Below are 10,830 nucleotides of genomic sequence, written 5' to 3'. Positions count from 1 at the left end.
TAGTATTAATCGCCTTCTAAGAATACCACAAAGAAATCAAAGATATCACAATAGAGAAGTAATCTTATTACCTTGAACTATGAACTAATAAAGGTTGAAAGATAAATCTCAAAGCACAAGTAACAAAGGTTCAAAAGAACTCTCAAAGTCTGATATACTTAATCAATAATGAAATGTCTCAATTAATGAGAAGAACTCCTTTATTATAGGAGTACTAAGGCATAAAAAGTCATTACAACTAGGTAGGGGGCTGCTAAGGGGTAACAAAGTCATCAAAATTAGGTAGGGTGGTTGTTAAGAAATAAGAAAAGTCACAAAATTAGGTAGGGGCGGCCAAATCCCTTTGGGGCAGATTTGGGCCTTAAAACTACTAGTTTGGGTCATTGGTTTGGACTCCAATTGGGCTCCATTTCAAACACCGCCATTTGGACCTCTTTTAAGCTCATTTTGGGCTCTTCTGGGTGCCCTTTTGCTAGATTTCAAGGGCCGAGTTCGGGACTCAATCTTCCTCCTCTTGGACTTCAATTTGGGCCACCAAATAATTGTAAAACTTGTATAATTTATCTCCTTTGGTCTTGAGCTCGTCCTCCACAATTAAAAGCTTCTTTATTTGCACTTGAAGTCTAATGGCCTTATTTTGCAACTCTTTAGCTTGACATATTGTTAAAGGCCATCTTTGAGATTCCAAAGCTTCATCCTTGTCCTTGAATAGAGTTGAGATTCCTAGGATGCTATGATTCCCCTCTTCTTGAAGAAAATTCGTCCTCGAATTTCGACCTTGCAAGAAAAAGAAAATACGCCCTTGTAAATAGCATCCACTAATCTGAAAAACTAGTAGGAATAAAATAAGATAGTGACCATGTGTCCATTTAACCCAATTAATCCTAATAGGCAAAATAAAGCATATGGATATCATCATCCCAACAAAATTTATGCCAACCTAGATCAATACAATAAAACCCTCTTGTAGATGCGCCATGCAATGGAACTTGCAATTCGATCTTGTCGGTAAGGTAGTCCATAGGGATACATGATAAAGAAATTATAAAAGATTGACCACACATCCATTTAATATAAGTATCTCTACCACATGTATCAAAGAAGATACTTTCATGATATAGCCAACTATCTACAATTACAAATCTCATGGATTCCTCTACATGAAAGAGTATTTGATCACAAGTGTTACAACAATCATGCATATCATCTTTACTAGTAACAAATACTTTTACAAGCTCACAATGAACATGACTTGAAGAATGACTCCCCATCACACAACAAAAATCACATTCTAGCAATTTATCACATGAAAACTCATTAGCCACTTGAATAAGAGAAGAAGAAATATTTAACTCATTCACAAGCCTCTTCTCATAAATTTTATGCCTCTTTCCACCAAGTTGGAATACATAATCATCTATGTCATACAAAATTTCAAAAGGAAGCAAATTACTCTTGCACTTTAACTTAGATATTATAGTTAATGACTTGATGTGCATCAAAATATCATCATCTACAAAAATTATAATGTCACCAACATAAGAAATAAGAGTATAATTCATACCTCCAAAAATACCTTAGGTGTTCTAGAAAGACCAAGAATGCAAATAAACCAATTATACATACCATACTTGGACTTATTTACCAATGGAACATCATCACCTTGTATTCTTTTATGCAATGGCTCCAACTTAGCAATGCTTTTAGGAAACTCCATGTCATAATACTGTAAATAAGAATGAAAATAGTCAAAAGGTTCAATAACAAAAAATTTAACCAAGCTTTTATCTTCCACCATCCAACAAGAATAGATATCGCCAAATTCATGTTAGAATCCAATTGGATCTTTTGCCACCATCTCCTGCGCCTCACCACCCCTTTCAAAAGGTATTTCAACATGTGATTGCACAAAATCACAAGAACTAAAACAAGAAAGAGTTAATGGGTTAGGAAGTAAAGAAACTTTTTCCTTGCTTACACTCTCTTTGGCTTTTATCACAAGACTAACGTTTTCCTCACCCTTAGCCTCTTTTCTCTCACTAAAGAGCTTTTCTTTGCTTTCACTCAATCCCACCATCCAACAAGAATAGATATCGCCAAATTCATGTTGGAATCCAATCGGATCTTTTGCCACCATCTCCTGGGCCTCACCACCCCTTTCAAAAGGTATTTCAACACGTGATTGCACAAAATCACAAGAACTAAAGCAAGAAAGAGTTAATGGGTTAGGAAGTAAAGAAACGTTTTTCTTGCTTACACTCTCTTTGGCTTTTATCACAAGACTAACGTTTTCCTCACCCTTAGCCTCTTTTCTCTCACTAAAGAGTTTTTCTTTGCTTTCACTCAATCCCTCTTGCTTTTCTCTCTCTACCTCACAGACTTTGTTCATCTCATTACCTTCTCTCTTTTCTTTTCTTTCAATATCACTCTTTACCTCACTTGACATCCCACTCTTTTCACTCAAGACAACCTCTCCTTTTTCCTCTCTTGGAATGTCAACATGCACTCCCTTACTCCTCTCATTCTTTTCTCTCTCATATTTTTTCATATTCTCTTTAATAATCTTTTTATCTTCACAAATTTGTGAGGAATTCAAAGGCCCAAGAATGAGTTTCTTCCCATTAATCTCAAAAGAGTATCTATTTTTTTCAATACTATATGAGGCCTGCTTATAGGAGTAATCCAGAAGAGACAAAAGAGCTTCAAAGGCAAGTTGAGGAGCTACTCGAGAAAGGCTTTGTGAGAGAGAGAGCATGAGCCCTTGCTCTGTTCCTGTCCTATTGGTACCCAAAAAGGATGGAACTTGGAGGATGTGCGTAGATTGTAGAGCAATCAACAAGATAACGGTAAAGTATCGCCATCCTATTCCTCGTCTTGATGACATGTTGGATCAATTACATGGATCCAAAATCTTTTCTAACATTGATCTAAAAAGTGGTTACCATCAGATTCGAATGAATCCTGCAGATGAATGGAAAACTGCTTTTAAGACCAAATATGGACTTTATGAGTGGTTAGTTATGCCTTTTGGCTTGACTAATGCACCTAGCACTTTCATGAGATTAATGAATCATATCTTTAAGGATTTTCATGAAAAATTTGTTGTGGTGTACTTCGATGATATCTTGATCTTTTCTGACACTTTAGAAGAGCATGTAGAACACCTAAAATAAGTTTTTGAAGTTCTTAGAAAGCAACTCTTATTTGCTAATCTTAAAAAGAGTACTTTTTGTGTGGATCGTGTGATTTTCTTGGGTTTTTTGGTTAGTTCTAAAGGAGTTGAGGTCGATGAAGAGAAAATTAAATCAATAAAAGAATGGCCAAAACCTAAGAGTGTAACTGAAGTTAGGAGTTTTCATGGACTTGCTAGTTTTTATAGGAGGTTTGTGAGAGACTTTAGCACCATTGCTTCTCTTTTAACTGAAGTTATTAAAAAGGATAAGATTTTTACATGGGGAAAAGAACAAGATGATGCTTTTAACTTGTTGAAAGAAAAGTTATGTTCTGCTCCAATGTTACAATTGCCTGATTTTTCTAAATCTTTTGAAATTAAATGTGATGCTTCTGGCAAAGGAATAGGTGCTGTTTTGATGCAAGATTCTAAACCTATTGCCTACTTTAGTGAGACGTTGAGTGGAGCCACATTGAACTATTCCACTTATGACAAAGACCTATATGCTTTGGTAAGGGCTTTAGCCATACGGCAACATTACTTGTGGCCAAGAGAGTTTGTCATTAAAACTGACCATGAATCCTTGAAATACTTGAAGAGTCAAGGTAAGCTTATTAGAAGTCATGCTAAGTGAGTTGAATTCATTGAATCTTTTCCTTATGTAATTTCTTACAAACAAGGGAAAGAGAATGCTGTTGCGGATGCACTTTCAAGAAGGTATGTCTTAGTTTCTACCTTGACTTCTAAATTGATGGGTTTTGATCAAATCAAGGGACTTTATGCTAGTGATGTTGATTTTGGCAAGATTTTTGCAGATTGTAAGTTGGGTCCTTTTGAGAGGTTTAACCTCCAAGATGGGTTTCTCTTTAAGGAAAATAAGTTGTGTATCCCTAATTGCTCTTTACGTGAAGTATTTGTAAGGGAAGCACATTGTGGAGGGCTTATGGGTCACTTTGGAGTCCCAAAGACGCTAGACATACTTGCTGAAAATTTCTTTTGGCCTGGAATGAGAAAAGATGTTGAAAGAATGTGTGCACAGTGTTTGGAATGTAAACAAGCTAAATCTAAAGTGTTACCACATGGTCTTTACACGCCACTACCTGTTCCTACTTCACCTTGGATTGATATTTCTATGGATTTTGTGTTAGGTTTGCCTAGAACAAGGTATGGTAAGGATAGTATATATGTTGTGGTAGATAGGTTCTCCAAAATGGCTCGTTTTATTCCTTGTTTAAAGACTAATGATGCTTCACATGTTGCTGATCTTTTTGTAAAAGAAGTTGTCAAATTGCATGGTATACCTAGAACTATTGTTAGTGATAGGGATGCTAAGTTTTTGAGCCACTTTTGGCGTGTATTTTGGGGGAAGTTAGGCACTAAATTGTTGTTTTCTACTTCTTGTCACCCACAAACTGATGGACAAACTGAAGTAGTTAATAGATCCTTAGGAAACATGTTGAGGGCTGTTTTGAAAGGTAAATTAACTTCTTGGGAGGCTCACTTACCTATAATTGAATTTGCTTACAATAGAACAATCCATTCTTCTACAGGTATGTCTTCTTTTGAGGTTGTTTATGGTTTTAATCCCTTCACTCCCCTTGATTTATTACCATTACCTACTAATGATATTGTTAATCTTGATGGTAGGACAAAGGCTGAGATGATGAAAATAATTCATGAACAAACAAGGCTTGCAATTGAAAAGAAAAATGAGCAAACTGCCTTGAGAAAGAATAAGGGTCGAAAACAAGTAATTTTAAAACATGGAGATTTAGTTTGGGTTCACTTTAGAAAGGAGAGATTTCCCTCCAAAAGGAAGTCAAAATTGCATCCTAGAGGAGATGGCCCATTTCAAGTCCTTGAAAGGATTGGAGACAATGCTTACAAGCTGGATCTATCTGGTGAGTTCCAAGTAAGTGCTACATTCAATGTTGCTGACTTGTCTTTGTTTGATGTAGGATCGAATTCGGGGACGAATTATTTTCAAGAAGAGGGGAATGATAGCATCAAGGACAAGGATAGAGTTTTGGAAGCTCCAAGGCATTTACAAGATCTCAAGCTAAAGAGTTGCACTCTAAGGTTGCTGGACTTCAATGGCAAATAAAGAAGCTTTTAATTGTAGAGGAAGAGCTCAAGCCCAAAGTAGATGAATTATTCAAGTTTTACAATTATTTGGTGATCCAAATTGAAGTCCAAGAGAAGGAAGATTGGGCCACCAAATCAGCCCTTGAAGTACACCAAAGGGGCTCAAAATGAGCTTAAAAGAGGTCCAAAAGGGGGTGTTTCAAAGGGAGCCGAATTGGAGTCTAAATCAATGGCCCAAACTAGTAGTTTTAAGGTCCAAATCTTCCCCAAAGGGATTTGGTCGCCTCCCACCTAATTGTAATGACTTTTCTTACTCCTTAGCAATCACCCTACCTAATTGTAATGACTTTTTATGCCTTAGCAACCACCCTACCTAATTTTAAGGACTTTTTGTGCCTTAGTAATCCTATAAATAAGGAGTTCTTCTAATTCATTGAGACACTTCATTATTGATTAAGTATATCATACTTTGAGAGTTCTTTTGAACCTTTGTTACTTGTGCTTTGAGATTTATCTTTCAACCTTTACTAGTTCATAGTTCAAGGTAGTAAGATTACTTCTCTATTGTGATATCTTTGATTCCTTTGTGGTATTCTTAGAAGGCGATTAATACTAGTTATTAATTATTGTCTCAAGTTACTCGTAAAGCGGTCAAGATCCGAATCTATTGTTTTGATTTGCTTTTAAGTAAAGGCGTTTGATTTCTTCAATAAATCAAGACGTTGTTGCTTTGATCTTGTCAAGGCTATAGAACTTGAGTTCTTGGAAGTTCTTGGAATTCTTTCCTTGAATTTTCCTAGATCCTTTATTTTCTGCCCTTTAGTTCTAGTTGCTCAATTCCTTATTGTTATTGCTTCCGCATTTACTTTTCAAATTCTTACTCTAGTTTAGATTCCCGACCTTGTCATTATCACCACTTCTCGGGGAATGGCCTCCACTCGGTAGGGATCAAGTCTGCGGTCCTCACCCGGACAAAGCATCCCTGCCAGCCTTGATCCCTGTCCTCGTCAGTACTTGAAAATGGAGCTTTGTTGGCTCGGCGTACAAGCTTTATCAGTCCCCCTAAAAGATTCAGGGACTGTATAAGTGGAGTAGATGATCTTTGGTGAACGTGCAAGAATCAATTTTGTTCACAAAAAACGGAAGAGAATCACGATCCTCCACAGCGACGGGTAGATCTGGCCAAGGCATACTTCATACCTCCTACATAAGTCCAAGATGGCTGGGTCCACCGGGCCCAATGTAAAGGGATAAGTGTAAACACTCAAATATCCCTCAACATGGGTAGTAAGGTCATCATCAGACCCGGGAATCACTACGTCCTTATCCGTCCAGCCATAGTCCTTTCTAACCACAGGAAGAACGACCTCAGTAATGGATCAGATGTACCATGACACCACCTCACCTCGGCCTTGGACCGAAGAGGGCTTTTCGACCTTGAAGTCATCATTAATCGAACACCCCTCGGGGACGAACATTTTCAAGAGGGGTTCGACCGCCGGTTCATCAGTAGCTGTGCCCGGAGAAGACCTCTCGAGGAGGACCACATCAGGGGCAGTCTCCTCGACCTCAGTGGTCGGCTGCGAGGCAGAAGAAGCACCTTTCTGGGGAACAGTTTTGGAAGTCTTAGCCATTTTTATCTGGGTAAAAGGTTTGAAAGTGAAAGGGAAGGTGAGGAGATGAAGTGTAAAAACTTGCTGAGAAAATCAAGCACACTGGCTTAAGTGAAGGGTAAAAGAAAGATTGCAATTTGAGGAACGGAGGTTAGAATGTTGAAAAATGAAGGGAGGCAGTGATATCTTGAAGGATCGAAGGTAGGAGCTTGGTCAAAAGTGAAAAATGAACGAAGAAAGGAGTATTTAAAGAGGATGTGTGCCATTTCGTATCCACGAATGACTTGCCGATGGCTGAAACACGTTTGGGGTCAGTATGACGCGACTGACAGGACGTTTCAGTTTCTTTATCATTTTATGTCACGGCGTGCTGAAGAAGGGATCGAAGAACTCATGTCGTTTTCGTAAAACTTACTCTCCGAGAAATGAGGGGACTATTTGTATACAGGTGAAACTGGGCCTATGGGACACCCTGATTTCCGATAAGGTGAATCGAGCAAGAGACGTGATGATAAAGAGCCGAAATCGAGGCAAAGGTCTCATCGAGATAGGGTCCGGGGGCAAGGCGCCCGCCTTCGGGAATATCGGGGCTATGACCCCGGGATTGGTCCAAATTCCGAAAGACTTCAGAGATCATTATTAGGCAACCGAACACGATTAACAGAGGGCCATGATATCCGTGATCGGCTGAGTATCACGGCGTAGATCTCGGCATGTACCGGCTGAAATCCGGTGATTAGTTAAATGGAAGATTTTTTGTCTTTTATAGAATTGTACCTAGAGTAGGACTCCCTTACTATATAAAGGGAGGGTCTAATTGTTCATTAAACACATTGTAACACGTATACCAAGGCAATATACTATTATTTTTCTGTTATTCAAGTCCTTACACTTGTTGATCAGTGTTCCATTACTATAATTCTGGGATCGAGGACGGATATCTCATTGCAGCTGTCGTCGAGTCCAGAATCATCCTTTTCCCCTTATTTTCAAGTAGTTTGACAATTTATTACATCTTTTATCTGTTCAATCTAGCAATATTTACCGTTCGTATTGAATTAATCCACGTATCCTTAAAATCACTAACAAATTTAATTGTTATCCGTTTTTTCGGGTAAACACCTAAATACGCTTATCCTTCCTAGTATAACGAAGCCTTAAATTTAATAGCCATTCTAGCGGTAATAGAACATGAACAAGTCCACTTTGGAAAAAAATGGATCTACCACTTAGTTGTTTCCTTCTAGTTACTTAATATTTTCTATTCTTTTTCACATTATGTTGGTAATTCATGTTGAAATGTTAATAATATAAACTTATTTTCATTTTTTTATATTTTTTTACAATTCATGAACTAGAATATTAAGTTAGTACATGTATTAGAGTATGAACACATTGATGTACATTGAAAGGTACAATGTCTAGTAGTGTCATCCATGTACTTTGAAAGATATGAGGTGTGGACTTAGTTATTATGTTTACATGTAGTGTAGGCTAGATACATGTAGGATTTCTCCTATAAAGCCATGTATTCCTAGCCATTTGGAGTAAGTCAAGTTGAATAGAAATCATCCTTTCCTCCACTTTCTTATTTGTGAGTTTTGAGTGCTCTTTTATGTTGTCTTGCTCTCCCAAATTTTCTAACATTGTGGTATCAGAGCCGATTTGTTTGAGAGACAACCAAACTTAGAGAGAAAATGACAAATAGTAATGGAACTCCATTTCAAGTTCCTATGCTCACAATAGAGAACTATGGAAATTGGTGTATCCGGATGAAGGCCTTGCTTGGTGCCTATGATGTTTGGGAACCGGTGGAATTCGAAGGTGATGGAGCGGAAGATGATGTTGCCTTTAAAAAGAAATATCAAAAGGCGCTCACTCTCATCCATCAAAGTTTGGATGACAAGATGTTTGAGAAGGTTGCAAATGAAACCACCTCAAAGCAAACATGAGAGATTCTTCAAACTTTCTTTAAAGGTTTGGATAAAGTAAAAAGAGTTCGTCTCCAAACCTTAAGAGGAGAGTTTGAATCATTGCATATGAAAGAATCTGAATCCGTTTCGGATTACATTTCAAGAGTTTTGGCTATTATTAATCAAATGAAGAGATATGTGAAGACTTGAGTGATGATAGTGTCATTCCAAAAATACTACGATCCCTTGATTCAAAATTTAATTATATTATTGTGGCTATTAAAGAGTCCAAAGATTTGGATATCGTGACCACTAAAGAACTCACGGGTTCTTTGCAAGCACGTGAAGAAAAGTTGAAGAAACCGAAAGAAGAATCGGTTGAACAAGCGTTGCAAGCAAAACTTTCTTTCAAGGAGAAAGATGAAAGGCGTGGCTCGCAACAAAGAGATCGTGGACGTGGACAAGGTCGTGGTGGAAAAGGAAAAGATGGTAGCCAACCACCATAGAAAATAGGAGCCAAGACTCTAATCAAGGAAGAGGTCGTGGAAGAGGTATAGGATGGAGGTATAATCAAGGAAGGTATGATAAGTCTAATATTGAATGTTATACTTGTCATAAATTTGGTCATTTTTCCTAGGAATGTAAAAATAATGTGGAGGAAAAAATAATTTTATAGAGAGCAAAAATGAAGATGGAGATGGTATTTTAGTTCTCGCTTGCAAAAGAGCTTTTATGTGTAGAGAGAAATCAATGGTACCTTGACTCCGGTGCAAACATAATTGTGGAAAGAAAAATTTATTTGTGGATCTTGAAGAATTGAATGATGGCAACATCACTTTTGGAGACTCTTCGCGGGTTAAAATCAAAGGAAAAGGTACGATTTTAATTCGCTTGAAAGATGGTAGTCACCAATTAATTTCTAGTATTTTGTATATATCGGAGATGAAAAGTAATATTTTAAGTTTGGGACAGCTTTTGGAGAAAAAATATGATATTCATTTGAAAGATAAAAAATTGTTCTTGAGAGATGAAAATAGGAGATTGTTAGCCAAAGTTCCTATGCTAATAATAAAATATTTGTTTTGAACCTTCAATGTGATGTTCCAAGGTGTTTGCTTTCATGTACCAAAGATTCATCATGGCTTTGGCATATGAGATTTGGTCATGTGAATTTGGATAGTCTAAGGTTAATGAAGAAAGAAAGTATGGTGAATCGATTGCCAACTATTGATCATCCGAGTCAACTTTGCGAAGGATGTCTCTTTGGAAAGCAAGCAAGAAAAAGCTTTCCTAAAGTGTATTTGACTAGAGCCCGACGGCCATTGGAGTCGATTCATATGGATGTGTGCAGACCAATCAAGCCATCTTCACTTGGTAAAAGTAATTATTTTTTACTTTTCATTGATGATTTTTCTAGAAAAACTTGGGTGTATTTTTTGAAGGTGAAATCGGAGGTGTTTGATACTTTAAAAAAATTCAAGAGGATGGTGGAGAAATAAAGTGGCTATCAAGTTAAGTCATTGCGGTCCGATAATGGTGGAGAATTCACTTCAAATGAATTCATGGTTTTTTGTGAAAATAGTGGAATTCGTCATTTTTTTTACTGTTCCAAAATCACCACAACAAAATGGCGTCGTGAAAAGAATGAACGAGACTATTTTCAACATGGCACAGAGTATGTTGAAAAGAAAAAATATGCCAAAGGAGTATTGGGCCGAAGCAGGTACTTGTGCAGTGTATTTGTCAAATTGGTGTCACACCAAGAGTATTCGTAACAAAACATCTCAAGAGGCTTGGAGTTGTTTCAAGCCAAAAGTTGCCCATTTGCGAGTTTTTGGGAGCATTGCCTATGTATATGTGCCGGATGAGAAGAGGTCCAAGCTTGATGATAAAAGTGAGGTATGTTTTCATTGGCTATGATTAAAGTTCTATAGGTTATAAATTATATAACCCAAGAAATGGCAAGGTCACCATAAGCAGAGATGTTGAGTTTGATGAAGATAATGTTTTAGAATGGAAAACTAAAGAATTATTCTTTTAGTCCGTT

The sequence above is a fragment of the Nicotiana tabacum genome, chromosome 15, assembly GCF_000715075.1.
Source record: "Nicotiana tabacum cultivar K326 chromosome 15, ASM71507v2, whole genome shotgun sequence".
Lineage (NCBI taxonomy): Eukaryota > Viridiplantae > Streptophyta > Magnoliopsida > Solanales > Solanaceae > Nicotiana > Nicotiana tabacum.
The sequence above is the reverse complement of the archived record's forward strand: the minus strand, read 5'-3'. Positions refer to the sequence as shown.